Genomic DNA, 9,608 nt, shown 5'->3' with positions numbered 1-9,608 from the left:
CAAATTGTAATTCACTAGCAAATGTGTACTTGTGTATGAGACGGTGTTTGGAAATATTTTGTTTTGTGTGTTAAAAGTATTTTATTTTGTGTGTAAAATAATATTCTCCTGAAGGATATGGCATGATTTGGGCCTAGCATTAGATTTTTGCTTGTTGCGAATTAACTGTGATTCTTACAGTTATCATAATTCTCTGAGTTAAATTATCCTCTAGGGAACCAGATGGTGGCCTGGGACTTATAACAGAAGATGGCTCTACAGCCCAAACACCTGCCCCTGCCCCCAGCCACACGCACATTTCCTGTGGCCAGACGTGACAGCACTGGCAGCGGTGGCTCCCAGGAAACCAACCGAGGGACAGAGTCCCCTGTCTCCATACCAGCTGTGCTGCCATTGCACCTTTTGGTGCCAGAGGTCAATAATGACATCTCCTCTCCCTGTGAGCAGGCCATGACTTGTACCCAATCAGTTGAGGGTCAACACATGCGATATGACTTAGCGGCAGCACTTGAGGGCTTGAGCACCTATGAACCTGGAACCAGCGTCAACTCTGAAGGCATCGTTTGGCAAGAAACTGAAGACGGCTCTGTGACTCCTCCACCAGTATCTTGGAAATATGCAATGGTGTAGCTAGAGGCAAACATGTGTGACCTAACAGTAACATGCATGCCAATGAGACAGCCACAGCCTCTCACAGAAAAGGGACCACCACCAGCAGCAGCAAGACCCCGACAATAACCAACAGCAAAGGTAGTTGGGGCACCCCAAGTTCCTCAGAGCATCGCTGGCTTGCCAGCAGCACATGTGAGGATGTGAAGTCCAACCCTTCCTCCACTAATGAGAGGAAAAGCAAGCCCCTTTGAGAAAAGGAGCTGAATTACAGCAAGAGTGTCCATGTGAATTCCATGGGCTCAGCCACTGGCCCCACCCTGGGACCAAGGTGGAATCCGCTATTGTGGACAGAAATTGTCCCTCCCCAGTTCTGGTTGACTGTCCTCACCCAAACTGCAACAAGAAGTACGAGCACATCAATGGACTTAAGAATCAACAAGCTCATGCTCACACTGATGATGACAGCAAGCCAGAAGGTGATGGAGACTGCGTACAGACATGAGCCCACCCTTCATGCAGACCTCAGCTGCTGCAATGGTGCATCTGTCTCCCAAAATGGATCCTTGTCCCCTGCCAAAATATGGCTTGTAGAGCTCACAGCCTTTCCCTTTCAAACAAACTCATCACGAAAGGCCTCTGTAAGAAAAAGTTGAGTGGGACGGAGACACCGACTTTGGAGCTAAGGATAAGTCCAATGATGGCTCTGATAATGGACCCTCAGTAACAGATGAAACTAGCAATGGTGCCTTTGATTTTGTGGAATGAAAAGTATGGGAACTGAAAAATGTAAAAAGCCCTCCAACTTAAAACCTGAAAAGATTGCTCCCAAAGTTGGCATGGCACATTGCCCCTCCCATGCTCCCACAGCAAATCTACACCTTCCAGACAGCCACCTTCAGGGCAGCAAGCCCAGGCTCCTCCTCAGGCTTGACCATCACAGTAGTCTAAGCCATGTTCAACAGCCCCCAACTCAAGCCCATTCAGCCCAAGACCACTTTTATGGGAGAACTTTTGACTGCCAACCCTCCCTGTCTTGACCCCAGACAAGTACAAAAAGAAAGAAAGAAAGGAAGGAAGGAAGAAAAGAAAAAAAGAAGAAAGAATCATCAAAGTAACTTGAAAGTCCTCTGACCCCTGGGAGGGTTTTCTGAGCAGAAGAAGGTCAAAGACCATTCTGAGAATCATCAGGGGGTGGGATAAAAATGGAGGGGCTCAACTGGGCATGGTGGCGCACACCTTTAATCCCAGCACTTGGGGGCAGAGGTAGGAGGATTGCCATGAGTTCGAGGCCAGCCTGAGACTACATAGTGAAATCTAGGTCAGCCTGGGCTAGAGTGAGACTCTACCTCGAAACAACAACAACAAAAAAAACAAAATTAAAAAAATGGAGGGTCTCCTGAATGGCTCCTTAGACCCCCACCAAAGCCTACTAGCTATCATTAAGCCTAAAGCAAATAAGATGCAGCTTTACTGACAAAGCCCAGAGCCTTTCAATTGGAGGCAGCAGCTGCCTAGATAACAATAACCCAACCCAGCCCCTGACTCCCCTCCATGCAATGACACAGAATGGTGCTGAAGCCAGCTTAGTCAAAACTAGTAGCCTTGCCTCCTCTGACAGCTCTGATGCTAGGGAAGATGGGGAGGGAAAGGCGGACAGTGTCAAATAAAAGGACCCTGAACAGCTGGTTAAAGAAGGGGATAAGAAAACACTTTTGTCTCTTCGGCCACAGAGCAAAGACTCAGCATATTAACAAGTCTTTGAGAATTTCTACTCTCCAAGTTACGTGCAATCCAGCCTGGGGTCGCTCAACTCCAGCAGCCAGGCCCTGAAGCCAGAAAAGGATGAGGAGCCTGAGCACATGGAGGAGAAAGTAAAGAGTGATGTCTGTGAGCAAAAGAAGCGTGAGCTGAGCCACCAGCCCTCTGCCATCCAACAGCGACCCAAAATGTGCATGCAGTCCCTGTATACCAGTACGCCTACATGCTATGGCTACAGAGACCAGAATCACCACACCCACCTCCTGAGCACAAACACAGCTTATCAGCAGCAGCATGAGGAGCAGCAGAGATGGCAAAGCTTGAAGCAGCAGCAGCGGGGAATGGAAAAGAAGGCAGACTAGGCCGGAGGGAGCAGGAGGCAGCTCTCAAGGAAGAAAGGAAACCAAAGCCATCAGGTCTGCCCACTCTCACCAATGCTCCCAGTCTGACCCACCTGGTGAAGTCAGCCTGGCAAGGCCAAGGAGCCAGGGGCCAATCCTACCAAGTCAGTGATCATTCCCAAGTTAAAAATCTCATCATAACTCCCCAGAACCTGAAGGTCTTAAAGTGAGGCTGAGTGATGCCAACCACCTGGGCAAGGAGGCCTCTGAGGCTAATAAAGGGACTGAGTGTGGCTCACAGGCAGAGGTGGATCTACTACTCTGGTACTGAAAGGAAGCAGAGCCCAGATGTGGACATATGATTATCCTGCCACTATCCCCAAGGAGGATGGGAAGGAAAGCACAAGTAGTGACTGTACGCTGCCCACATCTGAGGAGTCCTGCCTTGGAAGAAAGGAGCCCTGACCAAGTGTTCATGCACCTGTGTCCCCCCATCCTCCTCACCCAGCATCAGTCCTACATCCCTACATGCTCGGCTACCTACTCTATTCAGTAGGGTACTCTTCTACAGCCATTGTTGCCAGCTGACAAGATTTAACTCCCTCACTCTACCCAGCATCCAGGAGGTGAGAATGAACACCAAGTGCCCAGATAAAGTCAACTTCCTGGGCCAGAATGGCTCACCCCAGGAGGTGCAGTGTAGACATCAGTTAAATGGTGTTGGTCATCCTGTTTGCTTTTCCTCCCATGACTGAAAGGAGACCCTTGGCTGGCTCACGTCCACCAGACCCACGGAATGCCCAACTCTCCCTCTTCCTCAGGAGCTGGAAAGCTGTACTTTGCAAAAATGTTTATTCTCTCAGCCACACTTATGACTGTTGTAGCATCTGCAGAGATGAAGGCATGGGAACACGGTGTCAGCCCAGAGAAGTCACTGCTCTGTTTCCTAAACCCCTGGTCAGCTGCCAAAACAGTACCCTCCAAACTTGGTGGGACCCCAAGCATTGGGTAAGGTCTGAGGACAGCACAGAAGCCATACCCCTCACCTTAATTACCACCATCACCAGAGTCCACATCTCCCCAGTGGTATGGGCCCTGGGAACTGGCAGCATGTGGAGGAATTAGAATCTCAGGACAGAAACTGGGGCCTGTTTGCTCTTATAGTGAAGACAAGGTCTTCAAACGGGGAGACTTCCCCCTCAGAGCTTAACCTGCAAGGGAAGACCAAACCGTGTGCCCCACCACAGCCTTGACCTCCCTGTTAGTCAGTGGGCAGGGGTTCCAGCGCCAGCACAGGGCTCCCTGGGATGCTGGGAGGAGCTGGAGCATGAATGGACTCTGAATTGAACCTGCTTCCTCACTTACCCTGGCTGCATTTTATCCCACATTCTTTGCCTTTACTCTCTTCACTCCTAACTCCTTGGCACGTTCTGTGGTGGTGGTGTCATGAGGAGGTCCTCCTACTACTCGGTTCTTAAGACTCAGGCAGAAAAAGTACAATTCCTCGCAGCATAGGAACCTTGGAGTCTGCCAGATCACTTTAGGTTATTGCCCAGAAGGCAGGCCTGAGAACATCCAGAAGTTTTTGGTGATGTTCTGTCCATTCAGCCACCTGAATACCTTTCTCTCATTTAGGCCATAATTGTACATAGTCCAGTTCTTCTCAAACGGTAACCTTCATGTGTGCCAATATGAGCTGCGAGTCTTTGTAACACGTTTTGTTTTGTTGGTTTTTGATTTTTCAAGGTAGGTTCTCATTCTAGTCCAAGATGACCTGGAATTCACTATGCAGTCTCATGTAGTCTTAGGGTGGCCTTGAAGTCACAGAAATCCTCCTACCTCTGCCTCCCAAGTGCTATAATTAAAGGCATGTGACATTATACCAGACAATGTAATATGTATTTTGTTTTAGGGCCACTGGCCATTGGAGTTGATTTTCTCCTCACTTAAAAGAACAAGTCCAAGGCAGCAAACATTGCTCTGCTCTCCTGAGAAATCATCTCTTTGGGTCTGTCTGAGCTCCAAAGCTTTGCACACTGGGAAAGTAGTAATGATTTGGTATCTCTATTGGTGTCACTTCCTTCCTAAGGTGTGGATGCCTTATTTAGCTCTTTATTTTTACAATCATCCCTTTGTTCTCTTCCCATCCTGTCTTTCTGTACCCTTCTGGACTACAAGAGAAAGATCCATAAACACTAGCCTAGGCTAGAGGATAACATTTGTGGCTAGAGTGCCCAAAGTGACAGTTTAAGAGCAGGAAGGTGGCTTTGACTTCTGGAGGGTGAGAAGGTGGAGGACATGAAGCACCATGCCCAGTTAAGATGGTTTCCAGGAACCCTAGCGCCCTGTACATAGTAGGATCATTTGTCCAAGAGGAGTGAATCCCTCTGACCTAAAGACCTTTTTTCTAGGCTTCCATGTCCTTGTTTTTGTTAAAGTTGGGTTCTGGGCACTCACCTAAATCCCATTCTTTAGACCTGTTGGCAGGACCCCAAGCAGCCTCTCTAATCACCATTACTCTTTCTGATGTCTGCTGTCCCAGTGCTTTTCAGTTGCTTCCTTTAAGTCCATGGAAGTTGGGGATACTTCCCAGCCTAGCCCAAGTCACCTCTACTAAGAGGGTGACTAAATTTCAGCCTGATTATGCCCTCCTGGGACCCAGAGCAGCGTCCGTCTCTGTTCTTGTTTGTTTTCAATATGGAGTTTGTGTCCCTGTCCCTGTCCTGCAGGTGCTCTGTACATACTGTAAAGAAACCAGCAGAGCAAATTTCTTTTCCATTGGGCAGGCGTGGACTGCATTCCTGCCCCTTCCACCTCATATGTGACCCAGGAGGAGCCTCTGTATTTGCAGGACAGCCTTAGGCTCTTCAAAGGGAACAGATTTTTCTAACTTTTTCCCCTTAATAAACACTGAGCATTTTGATCCTTCTATCCAAGTTCCTCTTGAAGAGTAGGTCCTGCCCAGAAGAGGTGGTAAAAGCACTGGCAGAATGAATGATGTTGCCTTCTCAGCCTGATCTTCCTGGTCCCCAGTCCTTAGCAAGTCCAGGCTTCCCTCCATGAAGCAGCACAAAGCAGCAGCAGCCTTGGCTGTCCTTGCCCAGTGCTGAGTGGAAGACCTGCTATCCATCCCCAGCCTGTCTCCACAGGGAGAACGCAGAGAGAGCCATGACCTCATCAGAGGAACAGGATACCCACAAAGGGTCCTCAGACCACCATACAGACCTCTCCCTAAACCCGGCCTGCGCAGGCCTCATCCTCACAGTCAACACTGTGGGTCCTATGAAGAAGAAACTTAAAGAATGAGGACCGCATCCCCAGCAAGGGAAGCCATAGCTTGATAGCTGCTCCTTAGAACTCACAGTTGCTTCCTCCTCACTTAGGATGTGCCAGTTCCCTTCACCTCCCCCCTGCCTTATGCATATAAGGTTGTAACTCGCCTATCCTGCTCTCGCTCCCTCTATATATCTCAAGGTCAAAGAACCACACACAAAAGGGTAAGAGGGTACCATATGAAATGAAATAGTCATTTCTTGAATCGTTTCTCTAGCCTCCATGGAGGGATGGTCGGATTTAGGTTAGGGAGTTGGGGATTAAGACTACAGACGGGCTAAAGAATTATACAGGTTTTGAGGCCCCTCATGTCACTTACTATCCATACACCCTGTCAGCATCCCATTGTGTGCATTGATGCCCCAAGATTCACTTGGGTAGCTAGCTGGCCCTGTAATTCAGGGCCTTTGTCATTTATTACTAGGATCCCAGGGAACTTGCCAGTGATTCCCTGCCATGGGCCACTCCTGGGATCAAGCCCCTCCCACACCTTGTCCCCAGGCTCTCCTGCCCCAGCCCACCTGCTTGCCTTGGTGCTCAGCCCTCCCAACTGGGAAAAGGTTGTGATAAGCTGGAGGCCCTGGCTGGAGGGGCAGTGTTGCTGTTCGCAGCTTTTGTTCCACTGGCCTGCTCTGTTGGATTTAGTTTCAGTCTTCCTGGTTCTTCCCTTCTGTAAAGTGTACATTTCCAAGTTCCTTGTTTATATGTATATTTCTTAGTTATGTACATACTCAGTGTATAAGCAGCCACGTTAGTTGTCGCGTCCGCCTCGACCAGCAAGGAAGACACAACCACCAGTTCTTCTTACAGCAGTTTATTCAGGCAACTTCAAGCTTCATCTCCCCCGAGCCTCGGGCGGGGTGTCCTTATCAGCACACTCACTCGCGCACTCACTCCACCCAATCACTCCAGGCCATGCAACCCCTCCAGACGAGCATCAGAAACCAATGAGCAGCAGAGATGGCAAACTCCTCCAAATATGGACTTGTTTGTCCCAAGCACTGAACTTCTGTTAGGCGCCATCTTTAGGGCTTGGCCAGGGGTACTCTCCCCATAGGCCTTGGCCATGCGGGCTGAGGGGCTCCCCACAGCTCCCCCTTATTTATTATTTTAAGATGCACCACTGATACACAACGGGTGAAGGTAGAGGTCTGATCCCTGGTGTGCAAGTACCCTTTTCCCAGGGGAAGGAATATGAGTACAACCTTCATGCAATCAAACATGCCTCCCAGAGAGTTGCCCAACTGCTCGTAGGCAACCCCCTGTGCAGTGCTTTGCCTCGCACCCTGAGTGTGATGAATACTTAGGAAGCCACTATTTAAGGGCAGCAAGCCAAATCTGGGGAGACTGTCCTTCTTCTATCGCAGCAAAGGCCTGAGCTATCATGGCAGAGGTGCGGGCCTGTGCCCTTTTGAGGCAACAAACACACCACATGCATACCACGCAAACTAATATCAGCATTCGCCCCAGGGCTCCTATGCCTGCCCACTCCTTTAGATGATTCACTGCAGCAGAGATCCATGTCGTCAGCCCAGTTGCCAGAGAAAGATGCACTCGAGTAGAAAAACCTTGAGACCAGCTTCCCTGCAATTGGGAGGATAAGAGCCTGGAGAGATTAGTTGATGTGTAACATCCATCTGCTATAATTGTAATGGAAGTAACCCTCTGGGATTGATACCAAATGAGGGGAGATTTTAATAAACTATACATTGCGGGCATGCTAAGACAATAGGATAATGATTATCTATTTTTCCATCAAAGCAACAACTTAAAATGGCCCAAGCATCTATAGTTGCAGTTAAGACTCTGACTTGATAACTGTCATAAGGCACAATAAGAGTCTGTGGCATGAACCCAAAATGTTGTAGACACTAGTGGAGTCCTTCAATAGCAAGAACAGCCACAGCCGTGGGGATATGCTCCACTGTTTTTCCAGGAGAGCTTTTAAGATGTATCCACAACAGAGGACCTTGCTGCCATAATACACCTGTGGGCTGTTCTACTGTTTGCAAGATGCAAAGATCTACAGGTGCTCCTTCTATTACTCTATGTAATTGGGCAGTAGCATTAACAACATTAATAGCTTTTCGGGCATCTTCTGTCAGGATTCTAGGTGAATTTAAAGCTGTATCTCCCTCTAATATTATGAATAGTGGCTTTAAGACATAATTAGGGATTTTTAAATCTGGACGAATCCAATTTATAAATGTTCCATGTTCTCTAGCAAAATCTAAATCTCTTCCTAGTTTTTTCCCAACTGGTCACTGTCAAGTTTCCCGACATGGCAAACCAGGGGACTGCTGTATCACATTGCTTATCACATTCCTTCAAGAAACGTTGCAGGGTGGCTCTACTCAATTCCAACCCTAAATAGCCTCTAATTTTCAATTTTACCTTTCTAGCGCCTGCTTCCTGGCATCCTAAATAGCCTGTAATTTTCCTGAGGACCTTCCCCAAACCCTGGGGTTGTAAGCCCAACTTACCTGGGGACTTACCCTGCGCGCAACCCTGACTGTTGTAAGTTCTGAACTCTTCGGTGGGGGAGTCGGGTTCCCCATACGGGCCACCACTTGTCACGTCTACCTTGACCAGCAAGGAAGACACAACCACCAGTTCTTCTTACAGCAGTTTATTCAGGCAACTGCAAGCTTCATCTCCCCCGAGCCTCGGGCGGGGTGTCCTTATCAGTGCACTCACTCGCGCACTCACTCCACCCAATCACTCCAGGCCACGCAACCCCTCCAGACGAGCATCAGAAACCAATGAGCGGCAGAGATGGCAAACTCCTCCAAATATGGACTTGTTTGTCCCAAGCACTGAACTTCTGTTAGGCGCCATCTTTAGGGCTTGGCCAGGGGTACTCTCCCCATAGGCCTTGGCCATGTGGGCCGAGGGGCTCCCCACAGTTAGTACCATCCTTAGCCTCCTCCCTGTCCTACCCCTCCACAGGGACCCTCCTCATTGGGGACTGTGGGTCATGCATTGTGGGGGTATCCATCAGTTACTGGGAAGAGGCAATGGCTTGGTGCATAATGCCCCAACAGGTGGCTCTAGCAATCTTTCTGGCCCATCTTCCATGAATTTCCCTGAGCCATGTTGTGTTCATTTTAAGTCTACTTCTGTGAGGAGATCTTGGGAGCCTCTGTGTCTCTGGACATCTAGTATGGTAGTTATTGAGTGTTCTCTGTGTCTATTTCCTTCACCCTTGTGCTGGTACCAGGTTCACCAAGAAAGCAGCACTCTTGCTAATTTGCTCAATTACTCTATAGTTTCAGTTGGGGCCCTGGTGAGATGCAGTGGGGCTGATTCTCTCCTCAGATTCTGCATCCATCTGAAAAAGAGAAGCAAATTCTCCAACGAAGAGTGAAGTCAACACAGGATAAATGGAATACCCATTATTATTTTAGAGGGAATTTAGTAGGAGTAGGCCCTCTTGTAACCCAAGATTGGTGAGAGAGAATAGGTGAGCCAGGGTCTCAAGCCAATGCAAAGGAACTCTAGATACATGTGTTACTCTGTGCATGTGGCTTAGGTGAGTCCTGAGGAATTGAACCTGTGTCTTTT

General features: G+C 48.7%; 1 pseudogene; it reads left to right on the top strand.

The window, feature by feature from the left end:
• Nucleotides 1–249: 249 nt before the first annotated feature.
• Nucleotides 250–3,299, top strand: LOC101594573 (annotated as a pseudogene).
• The last annotated feature ends 6,309 nt before the right edge of the window (nucleotides 3,300–9,608 follow it).

Source organism: Jaculus jaculus, chromosome 6 (assembly GCF_020740685.1).
Source record: "Jaculus jaculus isolate mJacJac1 chromosome 6, mJacJac1.mat.Y.cur, whole genome shotgun sequence".
In the NCBI taxonomy this organism is placed as follows: Eukaryota; Metazoa; Chordata; class Mammalia; order Rodentia; family Dipodidae; genus Jaculus; species Jaculus jaculus.
The sequence above is the reverse complement of the archived record's forward strand: the minus strand, read 5'-3'. Positions and strand labels throughout refer to the sequence as shown.